The 16,804-nt window shown below is 40.2% G+C and overlaps 1 long non-coding RNA gene across 1 annotated transcript; it reads left to right on the forward strand.

Moving 5' to 3' along the window:
- Positions 1 to 1,582: 1,582 nt before the first annotated feature.
- Positions 1,583 to 14,094, forward strand: LOC121071290. Its single transcript, XR_005820504.1, has 4 exons — positions 1,583 to 1,865; positions 3,800 to 3,861; positions 6,440 to 6,550; positions 13,877 to 14,094. It is a non-coding gene; the product is annotated as an uncharacterized LOC121071290 (long non-coding RNA).
- Positions 14,095 to 16,804: the final 2,710 nt, after the last annotated feature.

Consider the following 16,804-nt stretch of genomic DNA (forward strand, 5'->3'; position numbering starts at 1 on the left):
TGAAGGAGACTGTCAGGGGAGAGCTTGAGTCCTGAGCAAGCACAGCAACAGAGATCCAGCCTGAGAGAAAGCACTAACTGTGATGTGCTGCAACACCACGGCTGCTTGTTTAGCTTATAAATGTCAGTCCACCAATTAGTTCAGTGAAGCTTTTCAAAACAGTGCCTGTGAGGTTATTATAATTAAAGTGCCAACACAAATAGTCTACATTCCAAGGCCTGAGCAGCAGAGAAGAAATACCAACACAGGACCAAGCCTGAATCTGATAGAAATGGTGCAGACAAGGCTGGACATTATGATCAGGTTTCATTACTGCCTTGTCTTCGCTGTGATTTTCACATCCCTGCCCTGTTCTGCATAGTTTGCTCAGCATGGCAGCCTATCTGCTGAATTCTCCTCCAGCTGGCTGATGAAAAAACAGACAAGTAAAGTATTGTAGGTGTCCACCACGGACGGGGGCTGTTAGAGCACACCCAGTGCAGGCAGCCTGTGGTCCAGCTGTGCTCGGGGGATAAGGGGAACCTGCTGTGCAGAGGAATTAGGGGCTGCATTCAAGCACAGCACCATCAATCATGAAGAATCAATTCTTGCTCCTCCCCTCAGAGCTGCAAAGTGCCAGGGGCCAGCTGCCCTTAAACAGAGCTGATAAACACATCTGAGGAAATGTCAGACTGGTTAGGCAAACCTGATACTCCTAAACCACCGCTGACAGGAGCCCAGATCTCACCCAGCCCTCGGTGATGCTGCAGTAACAGCTCAAGCCTCTGATCCAGTATGTCTTTTATCCATTCCTCCATCCTCCCCTGGGCTTTCCAGACATCCTTGCTCTTTTGGCTTCATGCTGCTTCGCCCCTTCATTTGCATTTAGCTCTGACTGTTCTAATCTGCTTTTTAAAAGCCGGTCTTCAATTTATATCTCTTTGTTCCTTTATCCCATCACAAAAGCCCTGAGATATGCTTTTTCAATGCACGCTCACAGACAAGTTCAATCTTTTTTCTTTTTTTTTTTTTTAATGCCCCCCTAAAAATAGATAATTTTCCTGTGATTTTTTTTTTTTTTCCCCACAAGACATTTTTATTCCACTATTCCAGCATTTCTGCTTCCTCGGGGGCTCAATTTCCTTTTGGCTAAGAAAGAGAAACTGGGTGAAGATGTAATGCAGGTCTGGGCAATACAGAGACCACTATAAATATCAGAATTGTAGATGATGTGGGCTCAGTCTGTGACGTTTGCTTAATCCTCAGTGCTGTGCTAAATGATTTACCAAGGCTGTTTTTTTTAATAAATCCTCCTGAACCAAGTTTATTTCTCCTGCTATCAACAATCATCAAACTTCTAATTGCCCACCAAGGCCTCCAGAGTTTAAGTTGAAAATAAAATCCTAAAATAAGACAATGGTGACATCTATATTGTTTTGCCTCATAAAATTTGTGACATTTAAGTCAAAAATGACATCAGCATCAGTTACTTGGTGCAATTGAAATAAAATCATGTAACCAAGTAGATAAAATTAAAGTCCAGGGGGACTGAGTTGTTATACTTTAAGACTTTCTTCATTCAGCTGTGCCTCTTGCTTGAGTGTATTTCATTACAATGAAAGCAATGTCAATTCGCTTATACTCAGTGCCCTGTGGCAGCATCCTTAATATTTTACTCACACCCGCCTCAAAACTCCCACTGATTCATCCCAAGGAAGTGTGCGCTGGATGCTAAGTAAGGACTTTGGTATTTGGCTGCCAGTGTTAGAGTTCATCTGTCCCTTTGTAAAAAGTGCATGCGTAGAAGGAACTGTGCGGACACTGAATGTTAGTGAAGTGCAAGGCTAAGACCAGCAGTTACACCTGCACACGCTTGACTTTTAAGGGTAAGTTAAAAGTCACCATTTTGTAGCCTGGAGCACCAGAGTGGAAAGTTACTGAGTTCTGCTGTAGCCAGAGTGCTCCTCTTTGGTTTTCACACGCCTTAAATTTCTGAGGTGGTTTTGCCAAAGATGCAGGCAACTTCTAAAATTTTTGGATTCCTAACAATATATAACAGAAATTATTTGATCATTTAAACTGATGACTTCTGAGGAAATTCAGATTACGGTATGGTTCTTAATATGTTCATTACCTTCGCAGTTGCAGCTATTCCTACTTCACTTGCTACTGCCTCTCCACTTTGTCTAATTTTGGGGTGTGTCCAAAACAAACAAACAAGGGAACAATCTCTCAAAGCCTTTCACTGCCTCCATTTTCTGATCCTACAATGTGAAGGTTAGCCAATTTTATTATATATCCTAACAGGGTGTTTTCTAATGCTAGTTAGCAGTTTTTGTCCTGAAAGAAGTATGAGTTTTTGATGTGTTGGAGTTAGCACCAAAGAGTTTTGTGATAGCAGAGGGTGGTGGTGAGAAAACAGGGCAAAGAAAACCTTACAGACACTAGGAGATGTTTGCCCAAACAAGGTTTTGCTTTTTCTGGAGGCTTCCAAAGCACAATAACTATGCAGTGTGCCAGCTAATGCAAAGGATGACCAGAGCTATTATCTTTATAAAGCTTAGCTATTGAAAAATGAGCGAAGGATGTAATTACACTGATTGTTAGCTGCTCTCTAAATTATTATCTGTGACAATAAAATTATTAACAATTAAACATTAAAAAGCCAGTTGACTAATCAGTTCAGGAGAACTATTCAAAACACTGTCCTTGAGGTTATTATAATTAAATTCCTAATAGCCTATATTCCAAACTCAAATTCTAGCTTAGCTTGCTCCACAGAAACTGGCAAATGTCAGGACCATCAATATTGTAGAGTAGACTAGAGTCCTCTTGTCCAAAAGCTGATGAAAATATGTATTCATCTGAATATAGGCAGCTAAGGACAAAGAAAAATGAGTGCTCTGAAGGAACTACTGATGAGTTTGTTGGATCCAGAGATTAGGCACACATTTGCACTAGCAAATTTCTGAGCCACAAGTCATCCCTAATGAGGTCTCAGCAGTGCTCTCAGTGATAGCGAATTGCATAGTGCTTCAGGGGCTGCGTCTCTTTACCACCTTGACATTCATTAAGTACACAGCACAGCAGGGAAGCAGCTACTCATCCCCTTTATCAACCTATCCTGTAGTACAAACACACACAAACTCACTTTACACTAGCATTTCTATCACTGCTACCAATGGTTTTGGGGCACGAGACACAGGAGAAGATTTCCTCAAAATTCTGGCAGTGGACAAAACCAGAGGCTTCTTGTTCCCTTTCTCCTTGATCTTTTGACTGCTTTCTGATCTCTGCTGAGCTACAGTCTCTTCTACCACAGCTCCTTTCTTGCTAGGAATGGTTTTGGCTGGATGGTAACTTGGCACAGCAGTTTTAGACTCCTGTCATTACTCTTCTTCCCTCCGAGCACCACAGAAAAAAAAATATGTTATTTTATGTAAGGTTATTTTGCTAATGTAGGTGGTAAAGCTTTGATGGGGGCTGGCTGAGCAAATTTGGTAAGATGCCTTGCTGTCAGTTCAGGGGTACCAAGTATGAGCGGTAGTTTGGCCTGGTGATGAAGACGTCTCCCTTCCCTGCTCTCCACCCTCATCAGGCTGAGAGCAGGAACCTAAGAAGCCAAAGATGTCATGGCTCCTGCTTTTTGGCACGGGACAATGACCTGTCATTACACCCGTCTTAATTGCTTGTTAGTTACAGGCATTCTGCCTTTGTATCATTTGCCTTTGGATGAAATCCTGCCCCTTTTTTGAGCATCCCCTGTAGAAAAGCCCTTAGGTGACTTTTGCTAATAATCTCTCTTCTGTGCACCTCAAAGGCCACAGGATCCCAGAAGCTGAAACTGTAGATCACTTTTTACTTGAACTTAAATCAGATAAGGTAAGTTATAATTTAACACCTTCCTGAGGGAGAGATTAGTCTTGCACGGTCTAGTAGTTGTCCCTGACCTTGCTTATTGAAAGAAAATGACCCAAAGAAAAGCTGATAGAAATAGAAGCGTTTTAGTCACAGATTATTTATTATTAAACATTTATTTTACTTCATGGTAAGAATAGAAACTATTACTTGATCTCCTGTTTTTAAAGACAAGAAAAGAAACAGTCTTACCTGCTTCTATTAGTGAGGGACAATATTATCTATTAATAAAGAAACCAAGAAAACTTTAGGAAAGTTGTAAAAAAATATAGTGGACTACATCCAGACATAAAGCAAGGTTTAGACCCATGTGATCCAATCCGATATGATCCAATTAACTATGGCAGCCCGTCAGCTGAAGTTATTATAGGGAACTGGATGTATGCCTCAATTCCTCATTTAATTGCTCGGTTAATGTATCACAGTTGATCAAGATCAGTAACTTAGGAATATAGTAGTGAGTAATTGACTGATACTCTTTGTAAACAAATGTACATGTGCAAAATAGTGCATTTTTGTATTGAAAAAACCCATTCATTCTTCCTGCACTATCTATTTTATAAGAATTTCTTATATATCAGATTTTATGACTCATAGTTATTGACCTGAAAGTATCAGTTTGGTCACTGTGAATTAGTATTGACCTATATTGTGAATCAATTAATATTTTGATAAAGCTGTAGATGTTTTAAATTATAAACAGTAAAGACCAGCTGGATGAATTTACGTGGGCATGTGCCTTTCCCATCTGGGACTAAGTGTTACCAAGAATTTCATCAAGGGGTAGTACAACCAAATTGAATTTGTCTGCTTTACCTTAAGAACATGAGACCAGTATTTGTCTCCTTGCTTCCTACTGACACGCTGAACAAGATGCTTGTTGAGGTGCTCTCTGAGAGACACTCATTTTCTGTCTGCCAAAGTCAGAGGATCTTTGGGGCAAAGTGTGCCAGGGAAGAGAAACTGGAGCATAGGCAGATGTCACAGTGCTGCAGTGCAATACTAACCATCATTTCCTAGGAATACTTTGGCTGGAGATAAAACACCTCATCACTCTGACAGTCACTGACAACCAAAGTGTTAGGGCTGCTGGAAATCAGTCGTGACAGACCCTGTGGCTACTTGCCCCTGTCCCGACTCTGCCAGTCATGGTGCACGGGCAGAGAGCTGGCTAGGTGGCTGCTCCCTGCGGAGATGTTTTAGTGCTTCCAGACTAACCATCTGCCTCAGTCTCCATCAGTTCATCGTGTGATGTGACAGTAAGTGCAGGTATGGGCTGGCACACTTCCCTTGCCGTAAGGTGCTCTCTCTGCTGACTAGAAACCGCCCCTTTTAATTGCAGGGGCACTGAGAATAGGAACTCCACGCTGTGAAGGATTTGGGTATTTCAGAGGTTGGCACAATTTCAAACAGGAATGAGAAAACTATTGACTATTCTTTGAGCATGTCTTTTCTACAGCTGACAGGCTTATTTTATGGTGACATAGCTGAGGCTGCATTCCCTGAGTCTGCTTGTGGAGATTGTCTGATACTGCAACAGCCTCAATAAACTGAACATCCACTTCTCCTACCTTCCTCCACCCAAAAAGCTGAGCTATTCTGCAACGCCAAGTTACTCACTTGGAAAGAAACTAGCCTGGTTTAACACTCTTTATTTTGATAAATACAACCTGGCCGTTTCTTATCATCTTTATGTCTCTGGATGCCTAGCCGCAGATTGTTTCACATTTTGTTACAGGTATTAAACTTGAGCTGAACAGCCTACAATTTTTCAGCTCCTCCTTTTCCCTTTCTGTAGCACAGCACTATAGTTGTCCTTGTCACTTCTCTTTGCGTCTTAAAGTAGTTCAGCTTGTTTCAATTACTCCTAAATCTTCTAAGGTGAATTTCAGCAGGCTCCCCTGCCACGCATATCTCATCCAAGTATTTACTATCTGCTCTCTCCTAATTCTAGCACTGCTCCAAACCACTTAAATTTGTTAAGAATCTGGTCACAGCTACTCTTTTTTTAATGAAGGCTCAGGCAGTGAACATTCTGCTCTTTTATATTCTTTCTACCATTTTTCATCGTTCCTGCTTAAGACCAGAGCAATACTCTCTTTTATCCCAAATGTATTTCTGAAAGCTTTTCTTACTGTCTTTTATGTCCTTTGCTGGTTGCAGCTGTTTTTATGTCTGAGATTTTCTGATGTTATCTGTAAACCACTTTAACTTATGTTCAGTCAGTGTCCATGTTTCCATTTTTAAACTCTTCATTTTTGATTTTTAGGTCATTAGCAAGCTCTTGATGTTCTTGATATTGATCATTTGCAATACTTATCTTTCTTCTGCAGAGGGATAACCTGCTATTGTTTCAAAATACAACACCACAGTATTCTACTCCAAAAATGTCAAAAGGACGTTACAACAGCCTGAATTTTTTTCCAGTTTTATTCCATTAATAAATAAATAAAGCATAGCAAATCAATCCCATTTCAGAAGAACGTTGATTTTGACAGACTGCATATAAGACTAAAATATGATTTCATGTAACTTTTTTCAGCAAACTATTTTAATAATAGTATTTCAATAATGGACAACATCCACAGGAACAGGAGAAAAGAAAGAGGAAATACAACTGGTCTGACTGTATCTAACATGGCAAGAACATCAGGTATTACTCCATTATGGCAATGCTTTTACAGACTTACTGGCAGTAGAGGTCTGGCAAAGAAAGCCCTTCTTGCCTTCTGCAGGATAAAAGTGCATGTGGAAGATCTGTATCAAGGAACAAGCATTCTGCCCTAAGGCCATTTCCATGGGCAATGCAGACCACTAGGGCTGTGGTACCAGATGGCAGAACTGTAAAAACCTTTTCTATATGCCCTAGTTATCTCTGATAATCTGCCAGGTCAGTTTTATAGGAGAACTGCATACCCTTTTCCTGGACAACTGTTGTTTTTTTTGTTTGTTTCTAGTGAAGTGGTAGATTTTCTCAGGTGAAGAAAGTCCAAGTAGGAACGTATGAAATGATGAAAATGAGAACTGTCAAAATAGTGAAAAATGCTTTGCTGGAAGCAGGAAAGCTTAGACCCACTAGGTGCACGGGAGCCCACAGTCCAGCTGCCCCCAGTCCCAAGCTGACTCCCCAGGTAGCTTAAGGACATCCCTACTCCTGCAGACCACCTCCATCCCCATAGACACTCTGATTAATAATTGCATCTTTCAAAGGCTTAGAAAAGCTTCACGTTTTGCACATCTTTGTGAAAACTCATTTAAATTCAAACCACTTTGCTAGTAGATATAGTGCTTGAGATGCACAGCTCTAAAGGCAGCCCTTTAAAGAACAACAAAAACTGCAACAATCACCTCTAATTTTAGGTGTCTTTTATTTGAGAGGGCTTTTAATTGTAATAGGGGTCTTTCACAAAGTCTTCCTACTCTCTGAGAAACTCCAGAAGTTTATTTCACACTGATTTCCCTGAGGATTTTCTTCTCTCTCCTCTGCCACTTCCAATTCTCTGTGATTGCTAGAGCAGATAAGCATCATTAGCAAACCAGCAGTGTTTGCCAGGCTGTCTTCATTCTCCTGCTCTGGCAAAGTTATGCTGTCGTCAACAGCCCTTAAGTCTCCTTAGATTTCACAGCAGACACCGAGGCACAGTGTTCAGCTCTTCTAATCGAATGATGTGATACAGCTGGATCCAGCCCCCCTGGCTCAGAGGTGAATGCCATGGCTTGCTCTGCTGACACTGCCGCAGTTCTGGAGGTGACAGAAGGAAACAGATACATACGTGCACTTGTCCTGGGCAGGATGGTGTCAAGGACCTGGGGCAGTAGTGAGCAGACCACACTGTGCAGGCTCAGCTGGGTTAGTTTTCCTTACAGGCTGAACTCAGCCCATGAGCCAAAGGCTGAGCTCTTCTGATGTAATTGGAAGTATAGAGTATCAGACACAATTAAGGTTATAGATGTATGGAGAGTCATCAAGTCAGACTGAGTATATTGGTTTATGCAGATAGCCCAGACTGTCAACAGTCAGGGCAGCAAGGTATGACTTGATACGAAGCAAAGGGTATTTTTTCATGGAGTCAGTTGTTTGATTAAATAAATAAATACTTCCAAACTGTGCAACACACCTCACAAGGAAAATATTATGTTGTTAGCAATTGTTAGAATGAACCTTCCTTAACAAGCGAAAGTTCTTGTACAGCTAAGATGGAAGCAGCAAGTGTTAACGAAGTCCAACTCTGCTAATTCTCAGACAGGTTTATACACTGTGGCTCGTACCTCTGAAAACACAAAATTAGGAGGGAAGACACCTTCTCAGCCATCTTGTTGAGGAGGTCAGTACATAGCAAACTTCTTGCAATTAGAAGGCATCCCAGGACTCGTGTTATGATAGATGTTGTCACTTTTGAAGGCGTTTTTTTATTCAGACACTCAGCTTTGCCTTGTGCTTTGCAAATGCACTTGAGGCAGGCTGACATTCGACACAGCACATGGTCTGGGGTGTCTTAGCCCTGAATTTCAAACCAGCTGTGACTTAGCTCACAGCTCAAAGCAGCTGAGAATATCAGACTGTTTTATAGTGTACGCTAGATGGGACACAGATGAGTTTCTTAAAACAGCTGGCATCTCAATTGAAATAATTCTTGCAGCTAATCAGAAAAAGCTTGAAAGATCAAGTTAAAAAATAAATACAGCAAGAAATCTGAATTCTCTCACATTTCTCTGACTGGAATATTTGCTTTCCTGAGCTACCTCTAATTGTTTCTTTTTTCTCACACTGCCCTCCAACCCTACCATGTGTTAAAATATTTGCCTTGTGCAGAAGGTATAAAAGTTACTATACTGTAAGGGGCTAAGACAAATGCTAAGGCTGCATGCTGAAACATTCTGTCTGCTTGCCAGGGTTACACATTGTGGAAGCAAAGCCAAATTGGGGGTTCATGTGTGAGAAGTTTGGGAATAAAAAGTAAGGCACCAAGGGAAAGAAAAAGGATGTTGATGTGAACTTTGAAAATAGTACATTAGTGGAAACAATCATTGTGCCTAAGCTTTGTCTTAGCTCATAGTCTAGAACTTATGCCGAAGGTGGTCGGAGTCATCTGGATCTGTCAGTAATGCTCAGCCTTGGTTTCAGTAATAGAAGATCTCACTGCTCTTGAGCGATTTTTGCTTTTGTAGGTTGCTGACTTTGCTTGTAGTTATGCTTGTTCATTTTTGAGGAGAGTTTAGCTATGGCAGCTAATACTGTTTAGTGAAATGCTGTCAAATTGTTAGCATGCCTCTGTCAAGAACTGCCTTGTGCTGATACTGAAATGCTCTTGCCAAGCTCGTAACAGCCTCCCCTCCCCAGTGGCTCAGCACTTTCAGCTGTTTGTGATGGTACTCTGATTTCCCTAGGTTGGCAAAGTGAACACAAGGGTCTTGGGTAAGGTTAGATTAAATGCAATGGGCAGAATATGCCACCTAATAATACTTCTAATAAAAACATTGGAGTATCAGTGTCCACTGGCCATTGAAAATCAGCTGTAGGAAACGTGAGCAATGTGGGTTCTGTCTCTACCTTACTGGAGCCCATTAGGTCTCCATAAATCTGTATTTCTCATCACAGCTGTAGCTCCTTAGGATAAAGTCCCCCATGCTGTGCAATTTGTATGCAATGAAACCACGAACTATTAACCATTAATTTTGTGAGTGAAACGTACTATGTAGCTCTGAAATTTCAAAGTCTGCTTCCACTTAAAAAGGTACACACAATGAGTTTTAAATTTGCTGCTGCTGCTGCTACACAGCTTGGTGACAGTTTCCCTTTCCACCTGTGCTAAATAAGGTAACAAGAAATGGTTACTGACCTCCAAAATAACCTTCATGATTTGTATACCTACCCTATCTCCCCTTAGACATTTCGTCGTTAAATTTCCCAGGCAGAGAAAAGAAAAAAATGTATTTTGTTACTTGAAAAGAACTGGACCTCTTCTTAGCGTTGTCTGACTCGATTGTTTCTCCCTCACTTCAGAATGTCTAGAGCTGATTTTTTATTTTGTAGCTGTTATTAGCTGATGTGCTTTGATCGTGTTGGAAGGCACTGTGAGATTTTTCACCACAGAGCACGTCTTCAAGTTTTTGTTTCTTTTTACTGTATAACAGAAGCTGATAAGAATGTTAGTTGAAAGGGAGGAAAATGATGAGTGCAGTACAAAAATTTGTTCCTTAGGTTCTCTTTGCAGCACAAGCTGCAATAACTTTGGCAGAGCATTTAAAGAGACATGAAATAGTAATATGGAAAGGTTTCTTTCCTTAAATTCTTTTTGGCACAAAAGCAAAGGCAAGAAAAACAAACAAACAAACAAAAAACACTTGTTTATAGCTTAGAAATTTGTATTTTTTTTTCTGTTAAGCTTTTTTTTTTTTTTTAATCAAAAATATCAAGGAAATAAATCTGAAGAACTGAAAGATGAGGACTTGCTTGCCCTGTTTTAAAACAAGTAGCTGGGAAAAAAAAAGTCTAATGTCTGTTTTCATTGTTAAAGACCAAACAAAAAAAAAACAAACAAAAAACCTCCCCCAGTGGGGACAGATAGTACTTGTCATTTTGATATGCTCGAGGTGGAAATAATATCTAATACCTCATTTTTATTTGTTGTGGGCAAATGTTACTCCATGATATTCTGTCCTTCAAGCTTAACTTACATATTTGAAAAAAGAATCTTTTTTTTTTTTTTTTTCCTTTTTGTAAATCAGTATAAAGAGCTTGCAGTATCCTTATCAAAATAACAAGTGTTTACCTGGCTTTTCCAACTCTCCTTTACCAGGCTTTAAGTGGACTAGGCCTAGGTTCCTGTTAGCTATCTCTAAGCAAATAGGGGCAGTTGTGAGCAAATGGCCCAGAGCAGGCTATTAAACTGGCTGTTGCCTTCCATCTTTCTGGGAATAACTTGCTAGATAGGTGAAGCTACATCTGAATTTATACAGTGCTCCAGAATCCTTTGGGAATGTAAAGCTCTCAAACACTATCAATATATTTGCAACTCACTGAAGTCATAGAATCATTCATGTTGGAAAAGACCTTCAGCCGCTCAGGTAGTGAAAGCACTGCACAGCCTTCCAAATAGCCTGCAAAATGTACTGGCCCATCAAGCCTAGGGAAAGCTGGTACTTTCAGTATTGCCAGCAAATGCCGTGCAGTACTTCCTAACTGGGAAAGAGAGTGTTAAGTTGCTCCCCACCTCTACAGGCTGTTGTAAATACAGTTTCTGACCTGCTGCGGCTCTGAATGGGGAATTCATACCAATGCCAATAAAGGTTTAAGTATATGAGCCTAAGAAACAGTATTAAGCCTCATAGGGGATCTTATGTATCTCTAAAATAAACAGAAGTAGCCTACAACATTTTCTGATGACATATCTTTAACCTAAGGTCTTATCTGTATTAATATTCCTCAGGAGCTGAAGCTATTTTCCTGCAGACTTTGTGCAGCCTGTTAGGGAGGCTTAGCCTGTGCAAGCAGCAAAGCTGTAGTGAACTACTGGCCATCAAAAAGATTTAAGTTGCTTTAAATAGACTTGTAGGAATCTGAAATACTTTAATCGCCTAGCTTGCAGCAAAGCATTTGCGGTGTCTGGATTTATTTATATTCTCCTCACATCCTCTGGAGCAAGAGATAATGGCTGATAACATTTCCTTCTACCCCACTAACTTTCCATAATTACTGTACAAAGGTTTCTGCACGTCCCCAGATTTAAGGCACGGCGACAGGGCTGCCTGTGCAGAACAGAGGATCTATTTACTAGATTAAATAGGAAGTGAAGAGTCGGGATTAGATACATATTTTATAAATAAGCAATATGTGGGAAACAATTGTTGTGGTGAAAAAGTAGGTGGTTCACTAAATTTTAAAGCCAAGTAATTTTAAATTATCCACTAGCTACGGAACACTAGGTTTATCCTGGCCTTGGACAAGGGTAATGGTGAGGTGGAAATCTCCTTGCTATGAGGAAGGAAGCAATGTGTGTGATAGACATTACATAATAACTACATATTTAGTAGTAGTCTCCTTAAATCTCATTTTGGATGTTTTGGTGAACTTTTTGACACCCCCACTCAGTTGCTTTCATCATTGTTACAATTTCAACTTAAACTGCATGTTTGCCAAATAAAGGAGCTGTTTGGATGAAGCTCTCAATGACCCAGATTCAGGCTCCTGAGGTCCTCAGTTAAACACAAACTGCCCCATGTTTCCTGCTCCCCAAACTGAACTGCTGGTTTTAGCAACAGACAGACAAGGATAAGCAGTTCTCGTCTGGGCCCTGAGGATGCTGTCAGCCCTTACAGGCCCCAAACTACCAACCTGGGGCCTCCTTCACCCTGCCCAGGCTCCCAAGTCACCATGGGGCCATCAGCCCCTTCCCCAGTGAGGCCGCATTAGGGCTGGGCTCCATCTCCCCACAGCCCAGCCCTGCCCTGCCCTGCCCTGCCATGGGCCCCAAGCCAGGCCCACCCGCAGGCCCACATCCAGTAATAAAATATGGAACACAACCTGTTGTTTGTTTGTTTTACCAGAAAGGTCAATGTAAAGCTAATTTGGGAATGATCTTTCATGTCTTATATGCAGACAGACCTCCGTGCAGGACAAAACAAAACAAAACAAAACAAAACACAGCTTGTCCTTCAGGGCTGAGACCAGTCTTAGCTTGCATTTCTGCATAAAATAAATGAATGGCTCATGTCAGGTTCTCACTCTGGGTTCATCCACATGGTGACACCCACAGCCCAGCTGGCTCCTCCACATACTTTTCACTCTAGCACTCTTTAATTTATGCTAACTTTTCCCTTAATTTATGCCATCTGTGAAAGTCTGAGCTTTTAATGACCAAGGACATCCTTTGGTGAGACACAATGGGCTGTTGCTGACAGCCAGGAAACAGCTGGAGTTATTGCCTGTCCTGATCTTTGGCTGGTCATTTGGGAGGCCATCCATGCCTGCTAGCTAGCTGACAAGTTGATAGATAAGAGCTGATTTTGCTGCCCGGAAATTTTCTGATGAGACTTCTCTGAAGTTAGAAAGCCATGCATGTGATGCTAGACCCTACTAGCTCAGCTCTTGCTGGGCACATTGAGTCTCTGGTGAATCCGTATTCACAATATCTGAGTCCTGGTCTTCAGCACCCCAAAATTGCATGGGCATCTGGAACTGATATTCAGCAATGGCTTTTCAGTTTAGATTCTTTATTTTGATGGTATTCAGCTCTACGCGTAAAAAATAAGTAGTCAGAAGATACCTCCTACTCAGTCATAGTCCTACAATTACAAGGACACAGAGAAAATGACATCACCTGACTTGGCAGAATTTTCTTTACTAATTTTCAGTGATGCTTATACACAAACAATCATGCTATTTTTATATACATATATAATCTAAGATCCTACAATCTCTGTTAAAATACTTTAAAGTACTTCTTTTTTGTTTGTTTTAATTTGTGTAAATCTAGTACAATTTTGTACACAGACACAGCTAGAAATTGCACTAAACTTAAACTAAAGAAAAAGCAGCTTAAACAGGATCATGTGCTGTTTGTGGATCAGCTACAGCTTTTCTTCCTTCTGACTTTCTGCAAGAAATAACAGTTTCAACCCAGAGCTTTGGCAATGTCAAAAATTACTCAGAGCTAGCAGGAAAGTAAATTTTTTTTTTTTCATAATGGACAGTGGAGAAAAGGCTGAATTCAGATGACAGACATTTAAAATAGAATATCATAGTTCTGTTCCATGCAGAGTTTTAGATGAAAGAGGCGTGCAGATTTTTTAGGTCCTTTCACTCTTACCAAGATGGCTTGCACTGTTCATGCAGCTAAGTTTGTACTCCAGATGTCTGGCTCACTTTCTGTAGTAGGGCTGTCACTGTCTCCTCTACCCCAAGTCATGCTATGGACATTCGTAGTGTCTGTGATTCATCTCTCTCAATATTGTCTTGTATATTATGTTGTTTCCCCAGATGGCAGATGTTCACAGAATTAATGAAAGCAGTTAACAAGCAAGTATTCATCAGTCCGATACAAACTGGGACCAACAAGCCCATCACACAAGGAAGCAGGCATCCATGTTTCTCCCAGTCCTTGCTCAAAGCTCAGACAGCTGGGTCTTTCATTGACAAGTGAAGGCAGAGTCAGCAGCAGTCACTTGTCTGAACCGTTTGTTCTGTTCTCCACATTCAGTGGGAAAATGAAAATAAAATGGCATTGTGAAAGACCTGGTTAACATATTTATTGAGCTCGGGTATTTGGAAGCATCGAAGGCACATGCAGCTTTTGTATTAATATGAGTCTTCACTGAACCGATAATTCTTCATCTGGAAACTGGCATAGTTGTGGGTTTTGCACGTGTGTGCATGTGTGTGTTGAATCTTCAATATCTTATACATGCAGATGATTAAACATTTGCCAATATCTCTCAATACTGGGAATATTAATTTGGGACCGTGAAGAAGAAAGGTAAATCATGGTTTAAAAGCTTCACAGCATAGAGTGCACTACTTAAAATGTTCCCCTTACTGTTTGTTCATCTGACATAATACTCATAGAAATTCTCAAATGTGATCTATAATAGAGAGCAGCATTAGCTGTATCATTATAAAGGGAAGCTTTTTATACACTACTTGTTTATTCAAATTTATTAAAAAGGCCCTTAAAATTTCAAAGGCTTCTGCATATGCATAAGCATTTAAGAGCCAGATCAGAATTCAGTCTGGCTGTTCTGATTTAGTGTACTGAATGAGTAATGGGATGAAAATCAGGAAATTTGGACTGTTTTCCACATATTGCTGCTTGCTCATCTCATTTTTAAATCTGTTTGTACCTCAGTTTCCCCATCTCTAAAATAGGAACATTTCATGTGTCCATATTTGTAAAGTGCTTTAAGATTTCAACTAAATTTGGTCTATCAGTGGAAAGTTTTATTTATTGTCTCTTGTTTAATGCCTGCTGCTCATGGACATTTTGGAAAGGGATTAATCATATGTAGGGGCATTGTTGCATTTGTGAGATTATTTCAGTTCAAGAAAGAATTTAAAACCCAGAATATTTCTGAGGGTTTTGAAAAAAAAAAATGAAACAAGATTTAACAAAGGGCTAAAGTCTCAAGAATGTAATGAATGAACAAATCTTGTCAAATTTAACAAAACATGAGAAAGTTGGTCAGTTTTGTCCCTTAGTTTCTCTGTTTGCAAAATGGGATTAAGGAAAGGAACAGCTTCCCAACAAAGCAGTGAGAACTCAATTCGGTCCATACCTACCCAGTGTATCAAAGATGCAAATCGGTAATCATTGCTTTGTTTTCGTTTTAAAGCCACAATAAAATAAAACTAAGGAACTGAGACATCCTTTGGAGAAAACGAACAAACACCAACCACCAGCAAAAGCCAGGGCTTCAAATGCATGTTTACAGAAAGATTGCTGGCTTCTCCGTGATCTGTTCCCTTTGATACCCATGGCAGAAATCAGGTAGATGTTTCTGGAAATAGGATGAGATTCTTATTCTTATTATTCTTATACATCTAAATCTAATGATGTTGTGTTTTGGAATTCATATGGGTAACAGTTGGCAGCACTCAGACAGATTTATGGACCCTGACAAAACCCAGACATATAACAGGAGCAGCAGACAAGCAGCAAAGGCTGTTAGTGAATATATAATGGAAGTCAGAGGATACAGTTCATGAAGGCAATTTCATAAAGAAATATGGATGAAAATCCAGTGATCTTCCTGCTATTGGTTCCTGTAGTCAAGTGGCAGACATCTGTCTTACCCCTCAGGCTGTCTTGCTGGGTGTCTCACAATCACACGTGTTGAGCTGTGGGAATGGAGGAGTCAGTGAAATTGAGCCCAATCCACTTAGGAGTGAACTCATAGGCCATGTGCTTTTTCTGCAGTTAGTTTCATGCAGTGATAATGAGCAGCCATGTGGCATTGCAACCTACTCCTTATTTACAGCATAAAACAGCTTTATTCCTGTAAGGGCAGAGCCAAATGTTTTACAAGCAAACAGTCTGCACATTTCAAATGAACTGTTTCTATAATTCTAGCACTTGGTAGTAAGAACTGAATAACATAATTATAGGTAAGGAAGTGGTGGTGTAAGGAGATGATAGAAGGTTTTTTAATGCAAACAAGCAGAGCTGGGAGAATGCATCCTGCTGCTGTTGAAACACTGCAATGTCCCAAGAAGTCACAGAAGGAACTCTTCAAAATGTAAGAATATACAATGAGCATATCATAAACAAGAGGGTGTAGCCTAAAATGGAGTTCAAGTGTACCTGGCCCACAATTAGCTTGGATGATATGGACAGAAGTCCTTTGATCACAGCTCAAGGCTGGCAGATGGATGCAGCCATATAAGTAGATCTGAATAGATTACTTTGAAAATGAAATAAGAATTAATAAGAAGCAGGGAGCAACAGTGGGTTTTCTTTGTTTGTTTGGTTGGTTTTTCGTCTGTTTTTTTTTTTTGTTGTTGTTTGTTTGTTTGTTTTTTTCTGCAGTAGCTCTGATTTAGATTAATAAACTAGCTGTACTGGCCTATTTTTGTCTTTTCACACTGCACAAAATTTGAGGAGGTCTGGTCTATGGGCCTGCCAATGTAGTAGGTGCTTAGGGGGTCTAGTCCTGTATCCAGTAAGAAACATTTTAACAGTCACAAATTTCTGCACAATATATAGAAGGAAATTTTGTTTATTTCATAATATCTATTTATATGGACAGCACAAGACAAGAAACTGTTAATAATTGGACATTTCTTGGACATTGCATAAAACGTTGCTGTGTCGTTATAATTGTACTGCTTGACTTCATTCCTTTCTAAAATTACTTTGCATTGTCACTATCTTCTATCTCATAACTAAGGAGTCGATAGGAATATGTTTATAAT

The sequence above is a fragment of the Cygnus olor genome, chromosome 5 (assembly GCF_009769625.2).
Source record: "Cygnus olor isolate bCygOlo1 chromosome 5, bCygOlo1.pri.v2, whole genome shotgun sequence".
Taxonomy (NCBI): Eukaryota; Metazoa; Chordata; class Aves; order Anseriformes; family Anatidae; genus Cygnus; species Cygnus olor.